Source organism: Chlorocebus sabaeus, chromosome 5 (genome assembly GCF_047675955.1).
Source record: "Chlorocebus sabaeus isolate Y175 chromosome 5, mChlSab1.0.hap1, whole genome shotgun sequence".
Lineage (NCBI taxonomy): Eukaryota > Metazoa > Chordata > Mammalia > Primates > Cercopithecidae > Chlorocebus > Chlorocebus sabaeus.
The window spans coordinates 9,778,630-9,797,527 of record NC_132908.1 but is presented as its reverse complement, the minus strand read 5'-3'; the positions used below and the strand labels follow the sequence as shown (position 1 = coordinate 9,797,527).

The window sequence follows — 18,898 nt, the reverse complement described above, 5'->3', positions numbered from 1 at the left end:
GCACCTGTCAACCCATCATATAGGTATTAAGCCCCACATGCATTAGCTGTTTATCCTGATGTTCTACCTTCCCCACCCCCAACAGGCCCTGGGGTGTGTTGTTCCCCTCCCTGTGTCCATGGGTTCTCATTGTTCAGCTCTCACTTATGAGTGAGAACATGTGGTTTTTGGTTTTCTGTTCCTATGTTGGTTTGCTGAGGATGATGGCTTCCAGCTTTATCCATGTCCCTGCAAAGGACATGATCTCATTCCTTTTTATGGCTGCATAGTATTCCATAACGTATGTGTACCACATTTTCTTTATCCAGTCTATCATTGATGGGCATTTGGGTTGATTCCATGTCTTTGCTATTGTGGATAGTGCTGCAATAAACATACATGTGCATGTATCTGTATGACAGAATGGTTTATATTCCTTTAGGCATATACCCTGTGATGGGATTGCTGGGTCAAATGGTATTTCTGGTTCTAGATCCTAGAGGAATCACTACACTGTCTTCCACAATGGTTGAACTAATTTACATTCCCATCAACAGTGTAGAAGTGTTCATGGTTCTATTTCTGGTAATTCTTTTTTTTTTTTTTTGAAAAAAAGTCCTGAGTAATTATGCCTCATAGTTCCATCCCCAGTATTTGCTTGAGAAATGAAATAATGAATACTTCTGGGAAACAGTGTCCCACGCCCCCATACCCCATTCACACAAAATGTTTTCAGCCTGAGAATCCAGTTACAGAAGCCAAGTTGGGTATCAGGAATATCTGGTTTGCACTAAATTTCACCTGCAGGATTATAAAATTCAGGTGCTGTTGCCTTGGGCACAACTGCTCTGCTCCGATAAGTAGAGTGGGTGCCCCAGCAGCCTGTCCTGTTGGTTCAGATAATGATTTATGGGGGGGTGCAGGCCCCAGGGTGTGCACATGGAAGGATGCTCTGCTTATCCCCCCCACCCCCAGGAAGGTTTCTGGCATCTAAGACAAGGGAGGAGTGGGGACAACAAGGAGAGTTGCTGTCTCTTCCTGTTCAAGCATCTCTCCTACTACCTACAAATGAAAAATACAAACACTATGTCAATAATAAAGCAAGTAACTTTAAAGAAGGCCCCAGAAACACTTCACTAATTGGAAACCATTTCTCCAGCATTATGAAACCATAAGGAAATTACAAAGTAAGATGAAAAAAAAAAAAAAACTTAGATCATGCAAAAGAGTGGTCAACAAAGTCCATGTACTCTACTCAAAGGAGAGCCTTCTTAAGACTCTCTCTCTCCGGGCTAGTTTACTTTTACTTTATACATAATTGCTACAGAATGTCGAAAGCAGCACATTTTAAGCAGGGAAGGAACACACACAGCAAGGACTGCAAACCCAAAAAATTAAATGAACCCAGACAATAATTTTAAACAAGTGAAAGAGGCCAGTCGATGGATCAACGCCATGCGGGAATGTGGGTCGACTGTTGACAGTTCTTCCATGTTTTCAGGAAGAAACTGAAAGTTGGAATTTTAAGTGAAATAGCCTTAGTTTTACATAGAAAATATCTAAAGAAAAAATTTTAAACAGCATGCAGACCTGGCACATTGGGGTCGTGACTTTGCCCCATTAAATAAAGCATAAATTCTCTATTTTGCCAGTGTTCCTACTTGGCTCATATAGGACACTTTAATTTGTGATTCTTTGGTTATTAGATCACTAGACTTTTGAGCACAGGCTTTGGGCTTTGTTTGCCTTCTTGGGAAATACTGTCAGAGAAATCAATGGGTTCATAACCTTTTGCAGAAGTCATTCTTATTTTGGTTGAGTGGGCAGTGTTCTTAGCTACCCAAAACAAACTAGCTATTCACATCCTGGGATCGATGGGACTGGTGCCTGGGGGTTTCTGGGGACACAGAGGATACATCTTCCTCCTCCCTCTCTTGTGTTTACACAATATACTTTCAAAGGTTACGATTCCTCTGTGGGTGACTGGCCTACAGCATCTGCCTGGTTTGCTTGATTTGGTTCATCTCATCGAAGGCTGACACCTTCGAGTCTGGGGTCTTTTTGGCTTTGCCCACACATAATCTCTTGGGTGGATCAAAACCTCTTCAACTCTCTCTGTCTCCAAGCAGGCTCCCCTGTGGGGCTTTTCTAAGAGTGTTTAGCATTGGCATTGCTGCAGAGCACACTCCCATTGTGTGGTTTTATGAAGGATTTGTTTTTTTAAATTTATTTTTTATTTTTATATCTTTAGAGGTAGAGTCTTGCTCTGTTGCACAGGCTGGAGTGCAGTGGCATGATCATAGCTCACTGCAGCGTCGAACTCTGGCTCAGACAATTTTTCCTGACTCAGCCTTCAGAGTAGCTGGGACTACAGGCACACATCACAATACCCGGCTAATTAAATCTTTTTTTTTCTTTCTTCCTCTTTTTTTTTTTTTTTTACTTTTGAACGAGGGTTTATGTTATCCAGGTTGGTCTTGAACTCTTTGCCCCAGCCTTCTGAGTAGCTGGGATTACATGCGTGAGCCACCATGCCCGACTAAGGTTAAAAATCTTTGGTTTTTTTTTGAGATGGAGTCTTGCTCTGTCACCCAGGCTGGAGTGCAGTGGCACAATCTCGTTTCACTGTAGGCTCCACGTCCCAGGTTCACGCCATTCTCCTGCCTCAGCCTCTCCAGCAGCTGGGACAATAGGCACATGCCGCCATGCCTGACTAATTTTTTTGTATTTTTAGTAGAGACGGGGTTTCACTGTGTTAGCCAGGATGGTCTTGATCTCCTGACCTTGTGATCCGCCCGCCTCCGCCTCCCAAAGTGCTGGGATTACAGGCGTGAGCCACCGCGCTGGGCTAAGGTTAAAAATCTTAAGATACAGGCCGGGCGCGGTGGCTCAAGCCTGTAATCCCAGCACTTTGGGAGGCCGAGACGGGCGGATCACAAGGTCAGGAGATCGAGACCATCCTGGCGAACACGGTGAAACTCCGTCTATACTAAAAATACATAAAAAACTAGCCGAGCGAGGTGGCGGGCGCCTGTAGTCCCAGCTACTCGGGAGGCTGAGGCAGGAGAATGGCGTGAACCCGGGAGGCGGAGCTTGCAGTGAGCCGAGATGGTGCCACTGCACTCCAGCCTGGGCAACAGAGTGAAGACTCCGCCTCAAAAAAAAAAAAAAAAAAAAAGAAAAAAAAAATCTTAAGATACCCTTCAAGACTCTACTCTTCAAGGTCATGAAATAGTCTTTTACATAAAAAGCTAATTTACCATAAAAGTGTACAGCTAGGCATAAAACATATATTTAAATCATTAATTAATAACTCCAAGAAATGCAAGAAACAAAAACATTGTTTTTCTGTTTTGTTTTTGCTTATCAAATAAGAAAACTGTAAGAGAAGAATAACATACAGAAAACAGTTAACACTACCTATACTGCCATTGGGTATATATTAGTACAACCTTTCCAAAAATAATATGGCAATATATACTCAAAATCTTTTATTGTGTGGAGCTTTTGACCTAGGAATCTATGACTACATTTAATGAAGTTAATTCAAGGAAAATAATTATGGGTGGACCCCCAAAATTATGCAAAGGGGTTTCATCAGTGTTAGTGGCAATAGAGGCCAACTGGGAACAATTTAAATGTCAAATTACTGAATGATCAAATGTATTATGGTACACCATTGTACGATGAAGTATTATACAACCAATATAGATCATGTTATAGAAGAATTTTTAATGAATCTGGAAAGGAGTCACAATATTTTTGTGACCTTTCTTTATTACGAAAAATTTCCCCCAAAATAAGAAAACCCATAAATTGGGGGAAAAAAATAGTCTTTTAAATTTGTTAAAAATAATGCTGAGTGTGTATTATTTTCATCTGGTCCCAAGAGTGTTATGATAATTGTTTTAGAAATACAGAATCAAATTAAAATTATCACTAATGCTGTCACACTTTTAATAATGGCATTTTCCCCTTTATTTCCTTCTCCATATATACATATATGTGTGCATTGATGTGCATGTGTATGTATGTGTATGTATACAAGTACATAAGATATAAATGTATTCACACATATTTGTAATTGCACACAATTTATACATGCAGTAGTATATAAACTGCATGTTTCACTTACTGTCAAAATCTCTGGAAGCATAATTTTTATTTATTCCGATTATTTAATACACAATGACGCAACTGTGATCCCAAAATGTGCTAAGTTAAAGCCTTCAACTGCAGCTGAGGAGAGGGCAGGAACGGTATACGGGGACAGTGGTGAGTCAGGAATGACGGGCAGGTGGCCATGACCAGGGCATCCTCCTTCCCAGGGCCAGGGACAGGGGAATGGCCTGAGGAGCAGGACCCAAGGCTAGCCCAGGGCCGGGGAAGGGGGCAGAGACCTCCCCTTGGCCTAGGTCAGGAGCTCAGAAGTAGCACATGGCTGAGGGGGCAGCAGCCTGGGAAGGGCCAGAGGCAGGGAGGCCATTTCCTGGGGGATTAGGGGCAGGGAGGTGCCCTGCAGGAGAAGCCAGCAGGGGCCGCCTGTCCCTAGGGTGGGGGCCATGCTGGAGCATGCTGCAGCAAGAAAGACCTGAGGCAGGTGCAGGGCCTGATAGCCCAGCTGGCTGGGCTGGGGGGCGCTTCCAGGCAGCCTGGCCCAGGGAGCAGTCCTGACTCTGCAGGGGATGCCCAGCGATGGGCTGCAGAGCCCTCAGGACCTCTCTTCTCTCCTTGGAAAGGAGCTGAGGAACCCATAGTGCAAATCTGTGGACCACTCAGTTATGCAGAGAGGCTGTGCCTGCAGGTGGACACTGGGGTGTGCCCCCTCCACCACCTCAGCCTCCACCGCTGTCCTCAGTACAGCTGCTTCTGGTAAGAGTGCAGGCCGAGGGCGCCACACCTCCATCTGGGCTGACATGGTCCGCTTCTGAAACTTGAGCTCTCCTAAGTACATCATAGACCGAAGGACAGACAGGCTGTGGGCCCCGATATCCTGGCAGCTGTGCTGGAAGGCTGCTGTGAGGTAGGGCACGAACTTCTGAATGTACCCTTTGTCTTGGATGGAGCCCAAGACACCCTGCACGATCTTTACCTTATCTTCCTCGCTGAAGTATCGTTTCTGGCTGCTGCTGCTCTTCTCCATGGCATCCAGCAAGCTCATGCCCCCGTACTTCTTGAGCTGTATCCCATCTGCGAAGTACTCGCTAGGGGCCTCCATGATGGCAGCCATCAGGGAGCCCATCATCACTGTGGAGGCTCCAAGGGCCAGGGCCTTGACCACGTGCCCCATGGTCTGGACGCCACTATGATGGACACACCAGAGTGCTGGGCATACTTGGCCACCTTATACACAGCAGTGCCCTGGGGCTGACCTCAGGCCATCACTTCCTGGGCGATGCAGATGGAGCTGCAGCCCATGCCCACATGCAGTCCGTCCACACCAGCATCAATCAGATGGGGCTGCTGTCACCACATTCCTCCCAATCACCTGGAGGTGGGGGTATTTCTGTTTGATGTAATGCACCATGGTGATTTGATACACCCAGTTCCCTTGGGAGGAGTCCAAGACTATGATGTTGACGCCTACCCAGGTGAGCAGGTCCAGGCGGTATTCGTCATCCTCATGGGTGCTCACAGCTGCCCAGTGCAGCAGCTGCTTGTGGGAATCCTTGGAGATCAGAGGGTAGTCTTGGTTCTTCAGGTCAGTGTGGGCGATGATGGCCACTAGCTCATGGCGATCATTGACTATAGGCAGCTTCCCTTTCTTGCTACACTGAAGGATCTCATTTGCCTCTTTCAATGTCACACCTGCTGGAGCCACCATTGGCTTGATCCTTGGCTTCATCACCTCACTGAGGAGGGTGGTGTGGTCCTTCTCAGCAAGAAAGTCGATGTCTTGGGAGGTGACGATGCCCACCAGCTTGCTGCCCATGGTGCCCGTCTCAGTGATGGGAATGCCAGAGAAGCCATGCTGGATCTTGGCCTCCAGCTCGTCACCCACAGTGTGCAAGGGGCTCAGCACCACGGGGTCCCTGATGAAGCCCTGTTCAAACTTCTTGACCTTGTGTACCTCGTTGGCCTGGAACCCTGGGGTACAGCTGTGGTGAATGAAACCAGTACCTCCCATCAGAGCCATCGCTATGGCCATGTTGGCCTCTGTCTCAGTGTCCATGGGGGGAGATCAGCGGTGTCTTCAGCGTGATCTTCTGGGTCAGGGCTGAGGTCAGGTCCGCCTTATCAGCTATGAAGTCTATGAACCCTGGGAGAATCAGGAAGTCGTTGTGGGTGAGGCCATAGGCGCTGACGAAGAACTGCTGCGTGGTGAGCCAGTCCTCGGGCACGTAGCTGGTGCCACAGCTGGTCAGGTAGTCCGCCATACTGCTGCAAGACCCTGCGACTCGACATAAACCCCCGCGCGGCCGCCTGCGGCTGCCGCCTTCGCTGCTGCTGCTGACGCTGCAGGCCAGGGGACTGTAAGCATATTTTTAATGCCCATGTAAGGTCAAATCATAATGGTGCTTATTTAACCACTTAGTGTTGGGTGCCTTGGTCACTTTCATGGAAACTTTTACTAATATAAATAACACTAATATAAATATATTATAAATTACTAATATAAATATTAATACAAATAAATATAAATAAAAACAACACTTTTACTAATTTAAATAAATATGTATTAGTAAATATATATTTACTAATATAAATATAAAAAAATTATAATATAAATAATATAATTATTATATTATTTATTTATAATATATGAGCTATTTATATTATATATTTACTAATATAAGTAACACTGAGTTCATCTGCATTGAGCTGTGAAAGGAGTGGAGCCTGGGAGGTTTTTTATGGACTAAATATTCCCAGGAGGAAAAGGGAGTAGGATTTATGATCACTTATCCAGATCCTGCTATACAATTTCTCCTTATCTCATACTTGTAGTCCGTCAGCAAATCTTGTTGCTTGTATCTTCGAAATATCCCTTGACTCACCCACCTTTCTCCCTTTCCCATGCACCCCCCCAGTCCTGGCTGGTGCCATGACTCCCCTGGATCACTGCAATAGCTTCCTCACTGATATTTCTCTTCCACTTTGCCCTTGCTTCTCCATATTCTGTTAATAAATCTTTATTAAAACAAACAGTCCCATGACATTCCCCAGATAAAAACCATGTAATAGCATCCATTAGAATTTATTAAAAAATCCAAACTATTTACCAATCCAAACTATGAGGTCCTGTGTGATCTAGCGTTGTCTATTCTCCAATCTCATCCATTATTACGTTCCCCTAACTCATTAAATGCTATTCCAGATGGTCTCTATTCAACTTTTCAAATTTGCCAAGCTTTTTTACCCTGTAACCTCTGAGTATGCCACTCCCTTTGCCTAAAACTTTCTTCTTGTTCTTCACTTGACAGGTTATTTCAGTTTTTATTTAAAATTCTTTTTATTTAAAAAATTATTTTTATTTTTTGTGGGTACATAGTAGGGGTACATGAGATATTTTAATACAGGCATGTAATGTGAAATAGTGACATCATGGAGAATGAAGTCTCCATCCCCTTGAGCATTTATCCTTTGTGTTACAAACAATCCAATTATATATGTTTTGTTATTTAAAAATGTACACTTAATTCATTATTGACTATAGTCACCCTGTTGTGCTATTAAATAGTAGGTCTTACTCATTCTTCCTTTTTTTTTTTTTTTTTTTTTTTTTTGTAGTCTGTTTATTTCTTGTTCTTTGAATTTCAGCCTACCTTCGTGGTGTGAACTCACTTGGTTATAATGCATTGCCTTTTGATATATTTTTCTATTTGATCTGCTCATATTTTGTGGGGCACTTTTGCATGTATGCTTGCGAGGAAAGTTGGTCTAGAGTTTTCTTATGATGGCTTGCTCTGGTTTTGGAATCAGGGTAATACTATCATCCTAACATGAGTTGGGAAGTATTCCCTCCTGAACACTAGTTTCTGAAATAATTTGTGTAGGACTCGTTCTTTTTTTCCTTGAGTGCAGCAGAGAAGACATCTGGGCCTGAAGTTTACTTTGTGGGAGGATTTTAAACTATGGGTTCATTTTCTTTAATTGATACAGGGTTGTTGAAGGTTTCAATTTTTTTTTTTTGTAAAAGCTTTGATAATTTGTATCTTTCCAGGAATTTGTCCATTTCATCTAGGTTGTCAAATTTATAGGCATAAGGGTTTTTTAATCCTTTTAATATCTGAAAAGTCTGTAGTAATGCACCAGACTTTATTTCTGATGGTCTCTTTTTCTTCTTGATCAGTCTACCTAGATTTATCATTTTTATTTTATTTTTTAAAAGAGAATCAGCTTTGGGTTTGATTAGTTTTCTGTTATTTCTTAATTAACTTCTCAGCCTGAATGTCTCCTCCGATAGGATGTTTCCCGACAGTTCTACTTCAGGTGGCTTCCCCTTTCTCTTGCCTTCTCCTCTGATTGTTTTCTACCTCAGGTCTATGTATAATTATTTTTGTTAAGTGCTTTTTTCTTCTATGTTACTTGCAGATATTGGAGAATAGTAATAAGTCTGCCCAACATGGTAATGTGCCTGGTGCATTTCTAAGAACATATATGGTGGTTTTCAAATATGCTAGCAGAGCAGTATCTATAGTGGTTAGGAGACTAGGGTCTAGAGTTGGCTCATCTCAGCTTGAATTCTGGCTACACCATACACTAAATGTGACCCTGAACATGTGTGACCATGAACACAAATTCTGATCCCTTCTAAGATGAGGGCTGTGCAACATGGCAGCTGTGATCAGGAGGCCTAGGGTTTTAGTTCTGGCTCTCTTACCTGTCGGCTGTGTGATTCTTGCGGCAATTACTTCTCTGAGACCCAGTGATATGGTTCGGCTGTGTCCCCACTCAAATCTCATCTTGAATTGTACTCCCACGACTTCCCCATGTTGTGGGAGGGATCCAGTGGGAGGTAATTGAATCATGGGGGTGGGTCTTTCTTATGCTGTTCTCACAATAGTGAATAAGTCTCATGAGATCCAATGGTTTCAAAAAGAGGAATTCCCCTGCGCAAGCTCTCCCTCTTTGCCTGCTGCCATCCATGTAAGACATGACTTGCTCCTCCTTGCTTTCCACCATGATTGTGAGGCCTTCCCAGCCATGTAGAACTGTAAGTCCATTAAACCTCTTTTTCTTCCTGTTTCAGTTATGTCTTTATCAGCAGCATGAAAAGGGACTAATACACCCAATTTTCTCTTCTTTAAAATAATCTGATGCAAGGAGTACCTAATCATGGGATTACTGGGAGGAACTGGATAAGACAGACATGAGTAGGATCTAGCCCAGGGTTGGCCTGTTGCATATGAGGCATTCCCTCAAACTCTCCTTTCCCAGAACTTCAACTCTCCCCACCAGAGGGTAAGCATCACTGTAGCAGACACTTTACATGTTTTGTGCACCTCTGTACCCCCACTGCCTTGATAAGTGTGGTCAGACAGGCACTGAAAAATGCCTGTGAAATGGATTCTTCTTTTTTGTTGCTTATTAAATCTGCAACCGTGAGTTGAGTGTCCTGAAGCTCAGCAGGGCAACGATGGCTTCAACAATCTGGGCCTTGCTTGTCTCAGGTGAGCTGCTCCTTTTCCTTTTAGGAATCTTCTAAACTGCTGGGATTCCCAGGGTGAGGACAGGACCTTTAGGGATCTTGCAAACCCCAACAGACTATCAGTTTCCTTCACAGAAGTGGGTCTACCTTCCTTCAACACTGGTTTGCAAATTCCAGACATGACACTGTGCTATTTGCTAACTTGGCCTGGCAAGAGCACAGGTGTTTATTCAAAGGCTGTGGGACTCCATGATAGAGAGTAGCAACAGAGCCAGCAGGACCCTGTAAGTACTCCTCATGCAACTACCTGGGGTGGATTTAAAGTCAGCTCAGGGCAGTTTCAATACCAGAGTTGGAGGAAAGAGGTTGTGTGTACATTGTCCTCTGCGGATTGCTGCTGTTGTTTATACCTTGTGGTTTCCTTTGGTGGAGACAAATCCACCCTTCTTTTCTCATCCACCTTCCTACACAAATATATCTTGTTATCTAGTGCTGAAACGGAGCATGGAAACAGGGGCTGGGTCTAGTGCTGAGATCTTCTGCTTAGCTCTTCCAAATACAGAAGGAACTTCCCTGTGTATGGTTAGGACTGAAGTACACGTGCTTGGTTCAACATTCCTTCAATCAATAGGAAATCCAGTCATCATCCCTAGCCCTCCATTCCATTCTTTGTCTCGCTTCATGGTATCCCTTAGGGGTAAAGATTTCTGAATTCAAAGCCAGCTGAGCTGGGTTCAAATCTCCACATATCTATTTATGAGATGAACATCATGTCTTCTGTCTGATTCATTTGTCTTAGTTTCTGCCTCTGCAAATGGAGATAATGACAATATGTACTCTGGCATGTTCTCGGGAGGCTGAAATAACACCCAGGCTTGCTGCTCATTGCACAACCTAGCTTTCCTACCTTCCTTTTCTCCCTTCATGAATTCCCCCATGTCCTGCTCTACCTGTTGCCTTTCTGTTCATAAGAGTATTTTGAATTCCTGCCTTATTCTCCTTCTCTAGAAGTGAAGGAGCTGACTTCCCTAAAGTCTATGGAATGCCATTTTACTTTGTTAGAAAAAAAATCACATTTTGTCATGTGCATTCTCATCTATCCATTCAACGGACGTCATCGGAGCACCTTCTGGGGGTCAGACCACTTCCAGCTACTAGGGATTCAGAGACAAACTAGTGGCCGGGCGCGGTGGCTCACGCCTGTAATCCTAGCACTTTGGGAGGCTGAGACGGGCAGATCATGAGGTCAAGAGATCGAGACCATCCTGGCTAACCCAGTGAAACCCCGTCTCTACTAAAAAATACAAAAAACTAGCCAGGCGAAGTGGCGGGCACCTGTAGTCCCAGCTACTCGGGAGACTGAGGCAGGAGATTGGCATAAACCCGGGAGGCGGAGCTTGCAGTGAGCTGAGATCTGGCCACTGCACTCCAGCCTGGGCGACAGAGCGAGACTCCGTCTTAAAAAAAAAAAAAGAAAAACTAGTCATGCTCCCTCTCTTCAAGGGACCTAGAATCATCCCCAGAGGAGGATGCTGTGAACAACCTCAAGTGTGATGCTGTGGCCAGCTTGGTTGTACTAGGGTGGTGGGATTTGGGAGCTTTTTCTTATTTTTATTTATTTATTTTAAATTTTTTTAATTAAAAAAATTTTAAATAGAGACAGTGTCTCGCTGTATTGTCCAGGTTGGTCTCAAATTCCTGGTCTCAAGCAGCCCTCCCTCCTCAGTCTCCCAAAGTGCTAGGATTACAGATGTGAGCCACTGTGCCAGGCCACTTTTTCTTATGTTTAATTTAAAAAAGAATTTGAACTGAATTAAAAAGAAAGTGAAAAAAAAAATCCCCAAACAAACAAACAACACCTCTTTCACGAATTTCTTTTCTAAGAATGGTCATCATAGTGGATATTTCAGATGGGTGAGTATGCATGCCCCATTTTATCCAAGTTTCTCACAGTGCTTGGGAGTAAGTCTTTTTTCACACACAGTTCCATGCATGAAAGGTGGCTGTGCAAAAAACTTCTTTTAACATGTCTGGCTATACTGTACATATATCTATACACATGTATGCATGTATGTGCATATGCATATGTGCATATACACACATACCTTTGCATATATATATATGCATACATTTTATTTTGCTTTATTTAGAATTATTATTTTTGGAGATAGAGTCTTGCTTTGTCACCCAGGCTGGAGTGCAGCGGCACGATCTTAGCTCCCTGCAACCTCCGCCTCCTGAGTTCAAGCCAGTCTCCTGCCTCAGCCTCCTGAGTAGCTGGGATTACACGTGCGCGCCACCAAGCCCAGCTAATTTTTCTGTTTTTATCAGAGATGGGGTTTCACCATGTTGGCCAGGCTGATCTCAAACTCCTAACTTCAGGAGATCTGCCCACCTCAATTCAGCCTCCTAAACTGCTGGAATTACAAGTATGAGCCACCATGCCCAGCCTTATTTGGAATTTCATAGGGAATTCTTATGTTATTAAAACTAAGGCTTATAAGGGCTGCCAAATGGCCTGCCATATGGCTGGTCTCAAATGCATTTAAACACCCCCTCCCCCACTGATTTTTTTTTTTTACATAGTTTTCTTATATTTGAAAGTTAGTATCTCTGTTAAACATTGGGCCACGTGATTCTACCGCCCAGGAGACGCAGGCAACACCTCAAAAGTCCACAGCTCCCTTGGCCCTGATGTGACTGTTCTATTTCATAGCTCATTTTTCTGTGTCTGCAGAAAGACAAAGTACAAACTGTTAACTTTGGAGGTTTTTGTCAGCTTCATTAAAGGACAAGGATTTTCCTCTCTGTGGGACTGGCTTCATGTTTCAATGGTCGTGGTCAGCATTGCTGGGTGAGGATCCTTAGGCTTTTTCTCAGGGATTCAGGGCCTTCTGGCTTCTCCAGGCTTCCATCTCTAGAGAAGACTCGGGATGAACTCTGAATTCTTCTAGACCATGGCTACCAACTCAGCTCCAGACCCAGAGCGGCACTGCTTTAATCTTGGCAAAGAAGACTAAAGACTTTTTTGTGTAACTAATTAAAAGTTTGCTTCAGGCTTCTTTCATTTTATGCCTCTGCTGTGCTCTTACAACGTTTAGCACCTCCCCTGTTGTCATATCATTTATCATATTGTGGAGTTTCAGGTATTTTATTTTGGTTTTCCTGTCAATCTTCCTCCTAGACTCTGCACTCACGAGGGACGTAGAAACCTGACCTGTTTCTCCTCATAGCCCTGCCATCAACTGCAGCCCCTGCACACGGTGGGGTCTACAATGTTGATGGGAGCCAAGGGATTGTTTTAGTGATTTTTAAGGCTGGATATTTATTTACTTTTAGGTATGCTTTGCACTTTTTCTCTAGGGAATCAGGACTCAGTACAGAAACTTGGCATTGTCATGTGGGCACTCTGGAGAATCCAATAATTGGAAAAAATAAAAATGCACATGGAGAACACCATTCCTTCCCATAGCCAGGTAAAATTGTGCTCATGCAAGCTTCCCACATGCAAGAGTGCTTTTAATCTAATCAGATGGAAAGCCAGAGGCAGAGGGGAATGAATGTTACTTACATTTTGACTATTTTTTTTTTTTTTATTTTTTTTTTTGAGACGGAGTCTCGCTTTGTCATCCAGGCTGGAGTGCAGTGGCCGGATCTCAGCTCACTGCAAGCTCCACCTCCTGGGTTTATGCCATTCTCCTGCCTCAGCCTCCTGAGTAGCTGGGACTACAGGCACCCGCCACCTCGCCCGGCTAGTTTTTTGTATTTTTTAGTAGAGACAGGGTTTCACTGTGTTAGCCAGGATGGTCTCTATCTCCTGACCTCGTGATCCGCCTGTCTCGGCCTCCCAAAGTGCTGGGACATATTGATTATTAAGTCATTTATTCTAGTAGTATTTGTTGGACTCTTACAATACTCCTTCCTCAAAGTGGCCCTCCTCCAGGGCATGGTACCACCATCCTCCCAGACGCCCAGGCTAAACTTCTTGCTACCGCCATTTTCCTCACACCCCTCACCCTGTGACTACACCTGCTACATAGTATTCATATCCATCCACTTTTCTCTTTTCTCCACTGGCCCAAGTCCCTCTAATCTCTTACCTGTACAGGTTCAATAACAGATGAACAGATGACAGAATGAATACATCGAACAGTTTCTTCAAACTGGTTTGTGTGAAGAGAAATGGCATTTATATTTTTATTTAGTCCTAGAGAAAAAATAATAACCCTTTGCATCTGCCTACTCTCATTTTCACAGTCCCTTCACAAATATTGTATCTTTGGCTATGCTCATGTGTAGGTTCTGTATTTTAAGAAGGACATTGATAAACTGGGCTTGTTAAACGGAACATGACTAAGGGAGGTACAGGCTGCTGGAAGTGGTTCCTGATTAACGTCAATGAAATGATAAATGTTTGCATTTCTGAGAGTAGAGAGAAATGGGGAAGTGAGAGGGGTGAGTTGATTGTTATACTCAATTATTTGAAGGGCTTCCATCTTGAATACAGAGCAGATACATTCCATGGTGCTCTAGAATCTAAGGGAAGAAGTAGAGCCCATAGAGAAAGAATCTGCCTCCAAAAAGTATGTGGAAGAGCTATGAGCTGGCAAATTAAGTCTAGAGTTCTGTCATTAGAAGTAGTCAGCGGAGTAAACATGTTGGGGGCAGGGATTCTGGCATACATATGGACTCTTGTTTTGTAGATTCTGTGAGGTTATCAGGACTTCTGGCGATATTCTCATTGTAGATGGGTATTGCTTCAGCTGCCTAAACCCGTATCTCCCTGTACCCTCAAAACATTCAAGAGCCATGGCCATAAAACTTCAAGAAGATGAAATATTTTGGGGATTAGTAATACCCTTGATGGTTAGAGTTACATGTGGCTGTGATTCTTCTTGTATCTATTCTGGTCTCATTTAAGATGTCTGTCTTTGGACAAGTTTACATTTTCCCATCTTCACTTTCTTTGTCCTTAAAAAAAAGTTGCAGTTTGCTCTGCAAAATGTCTGCAAATTGCTTCCCAACTTGTGCGAGGAGAGCCCTTCCCCCATCCCCAAGTGTGTTGTTTGTTTCAGTGATGGTGATTCAGAGGCTGTGATGTATCGGCTTATCTGGTTTGGGTGTCAGCTTTCTCATGACTAGATGTATGTCTTTGGACAAGTTTACATTTTCCCTTCTTCACTTTCTTTGTTTAAAAAAGAAGTTGCTGTTGCTGCTGATAGTATCTACTCCACGTAGTTGAGAGTGGGTCTCCTATTAGAGAAAATAAAAGAAATTGCTATATTAGCATCTTCCCAGCTAGTCTTTGAGTTTCTTGATGTCAAGGATCATTCATTCTTTTCTTCCCAGTGCCTACCATAGGGGATGGCACAGAGTAGACAATAGATGCTTGTTAAATGACGCAGCAACTGAGGCATCCACTCCATGTCTGTGAGTGGGGTACATCTCTCAGATTAAGAGTGTCCCAGTGCAAGAGTGATCTAGAACAGTGGAGGAAGGGAGGATAAATGTAGTCTTTGATTCTCAAGATTCTGGAGAGACCTAAGTTTGAATCCTAGCTCTACCTCTTGCTAGCTCTGTGGTCTTAGACAAGTTGCTTAACCTCTCTGAGCCCATGTTAGTCCATTCTTGTGTTGCTATAAAGAAACACCCAAGGCAGCCTGTCATGGTGGCGCATGCCTGTAATCCCAGCTACTTGGGGGGCTGAGGCACAAGAATTGCTTAAACCCAGGAGGTGGAGGTTGCAGTGAGCAGAGATCATACCACTGCACTCCAGCCTGGGCAATGGAGTGAGACTCTGTCTCAAGAAGAAGAAGGGGGAAAAAAATACCCAAAGGTAGGTAATTTGTAAAGAAGAGAGATTTAATTGGCTCATGGTTCTGCAGGCTATACAGGAAACATGGTGTTGGCTTCAGCTTGGCTTCTGGTGAGGCCTCAGGAGGTTTCCAATCATGGTGGAAGATGAAGGGGGGCAGCATATCACATGGCGAGAGACAGAGCAAGAGAGAAGGGGATCAGTGCCACACTCTTTTAAACAACCAAATCTCATGTGAACTAAGAGCGAGAGCTCACTCATTACCAAGGGGTTGGTGCTAGGCCATTCATGAGGACACTGCCCCCATGATCTAATCACCTCCCACCAGGCCCCACCTGCAACACTGGAGGTCCCATTTCAACATGAGATTTGGAGGGAACAAACATCCAAAGCATATCAGAACCTTTGTGTCCTCATTGAAATAATTGGTGAAAATATCACCAATGTCTAGGAGTTCCTGTGATGATTAGGTGAGCTGATTCTGTAAAATGTACCCCTCACAATCTACAAACATACTCATTGCTCCATAAATACTAACTGCTATTACTGTCATCTTTAGGATTTCCACCATGTTGTCAGCTTTTCCTGTCACCCTTGCCTCCACAAAAGTGGTTTGATGTTCTAGAAATTGAGACTAAACTAAACTTTGAATAGGTTTTCCAAAACCTCCAAATATCCTTCAAATTATAGCAATAACCATTCCCCCCTAGAGTGGGGCAGTCTCTCCAATGGAAGACCTGCGGATGTGTGAGGGATGCTTTTTCTCTTGTCTTCCTCTGCTTTTAGCCTGAGATCTATAACAATTTCCAAGGCAGGGATGGTAAAGTAGACTGAGAGCCCAAGTCTTCCTTGCAGGGAGATTAGGCTCTTGTCCCAGTTTTATAATTGGTATCCCAAATAATGGATTGAGAGGTGTTGGTCAGAGGGGAGAAGAACTGGCAACATCACCGCCCTAAATGACCCCTGGGATTCTGGCCAAAAACGGGGAGCAATCTTTCTTGAAGGCCCAACATCTGCTGTTGCTCAGAAAGCTTCCTGGCAGTTTGAGCCAACTTAATTAGACTGTTCTCTTACAGTGTTCAGAGGTTTTAATCCTTTGGGACAAGAGATAGCTCTTAGTTACTTAACTTACCTGGTTCTTGTGTATGCTTCTTCATGTTGTGGTGTTTAGTTTCTTTTCTCTCCAAGGTGAGCCAGTTGTATCCTCCAGGAAACAGATACTGAGATGGAGTTAGGGGCACAAGAAGTTTATTGAGGGGGCATAAGCACCTGGGAAAAATAAAATAGGGAAGGCAGGAAGCAGAATTGTGCAATGGAGAGCCTCAGACCACCATGCAGACTGGACAGTCTGCCAACCTAACCAGAAAGCTTTGGAGCAGAGGTCGCCCATGAAAGGAGCCCCATGTTGGGCAGAAGTTGCCAGGCCCCATGTCCCCATCACTCCCTGTCACTGGCTGTGGACTGCTCTGGCAGAATGTGACTTCAACTCAAAAATAAAAGTGAATCCTGAGGGCTCTGAAGCCAGAGGATGTCAGTAACCTGTACCCAGTGGCTGAACGACACATTCTTTTTTGAAGGCAGATCGGATCCAAGTGTCTCCTCCATGGAAGTCACACCTGGAGAATCACACATTGCAAAGCATTGGCCAGCACGTCTGTGATGGATTAACTCAAGTGGTTAGGGAGCCTGGCTGACTGCCACCATCTGGGCCATTCAAGTCAGTTTTCTCCACAAATATTTATTTACACTTACTGGGTGCTAATCATCCTGGTGGGAGAACTAATTTGTTGTAAAGTGAATCCAGCAGGAAGGGACTATGCCTTCAAATAACATAAAGCTGCACAGATGGAATGAACGGTGTGGACAAACAACCATTTTAAAAGATGTGAACTGAAAAGCATCTTACAAGAGTTACAAAGATCATCACTGTAATGATGGCTATCACTTATTGAATTATCAGAATGTGCCAGGTGCTTTCCACATGCCATCTCATTTCACTGGGAGGTGAGTGGGCTTATTACTCCCATTTTACAGACGAGGAAATGGAGGTGCAGAAAGAAGTAACTTGACCAACATCAGTCGTTGAAGTGCATCTCCCCATTTCCATCACCAGCTCTGTGATCCAACAGTCAACATCTCTTGCCAGGACAACCAAAGGTCTTCGAATTACTCTACTTCCCACAAGCATCTTTGCTTTTTGCTCAAACTCCATCTTCTCTACTGAAGCCAGTGGGATCTTTCAAAATGCAAACCCAATCATGTTGTTTCCCTGCTGAAAACGGTTTCATGGCTTCCCATTGCTATGGGGATAGGAATAAAATTTTTCTCTGTGGCCTTCAAAGCACTTCATGACTGACCTCTTCTACCTCTGGAGCCCCACTTATCACCTGCTCTTTGCAAAAGTGATATTGGCCTTCTTGCAGTTTCCCTCATGTCCCCCTTCACCTGTCTGACATGGGCCATTTGCACCTGCTGTTCATTCTGCTGATACTTCTTGACTAGTAAATTCTTCTCATGTACTTAAATAGCACTCGCTACAATTTGTGATGTTGCATTTACTTTTGTGATTATTTGACTAACTCCTGCCTCCCTGAACTCCCTCAGTGAAGCTCCATAAGAATGGAGAATTATCCGTCTTCACTGTTGTATCCCCAGCACTCGATACAGTGCCTCTTGCAACCTCGGGAACTTCATGGAATGAGTAGGTGTTTCAGTACTGGTGTTTGAAATAACAAACATTCTGAGTTGAATACCATGTTGAAAAAGAGTTCCTTCTATTTGGGAGTGAGGGAGGGTCCTGAAGGTATCTTCTAGGAAGTAGCATTTGAATCCAGCCTTTGAAGTGAGTTACCTTTATTCTGTTTCTGACTCCAGTAAACAAGCCAGCAAACCAAACCCTTAGAGATGGCAAAACTACGTTAGCAGAGCAGGTGCAGATCTCTTCTGACCCATCCTACTCTCGGAGGACAGCAGCTCCAGATAGTATCATCCTTGTGAAAAACCAACAACTTCCACATTTTCTTTGAGCCAGAGGAACAGTGGTTAGCTGAGAGGGGGGTACAAGGGAGGGAGACAGGATAGTATCCTCTTTCCTTTTCTCAGTTACTTATTTCTCCCAGTGCTGAATCTAGGCACTCCAGAGACAGGGCCCTGAATTCTGAGCTCTAGTGATTTGCATTTAATTACTAAGAATGTGTGTTTTTTTTTTTTTTTTCCTCTTTTAAAATTGTAATGCTGCTTACAGCATTAAAAGGAGTTTCTTCTGGAATGAAAACACCAAGCTTTTGAGTAAGTATCTTTTATGCTGAACGTGGGGAGTCATCCAAAATAGGGAGTTGATTTTCATAATGGTTTTGCAATTACTCATAATGATGTCCTTTGTAAGTCTTGAAGGTCAAGGAAAAAATCATAGGTCAGATGCACAAGGTATGGGGAATGTTAGAAATTGCTTTGATCTAAATTCCTCTAAGATGGGTGGTTTTTTGGAGCATTTTCTAAATTATTTTGAACAA

The 18,898-nt window shown here is 43.7% G+C and overlaps 1 protein-coding gene and 1 pseudogene across 2 annotated transcripts in view; one reads left to right on the top strand and one right to left on the bottom strand.

Moving 5' to 3' along the window:
• GRIN2A (glutamate ionotropic receptor NMDA type subunit 2A) overlaps window positions 1-18,898 on the top strand; it is a 426,336-nt gene that overhangs the window by 66,144 nt on the left and 341,294 nt on the right. The window lies entirely within an intron of this gene.
• LOC103228068 (inosine-5'-monophosphate dehydrogenase 1-like) lies at window positions 4,570-6,539 on the bottom strand (annotated as a pseudogene).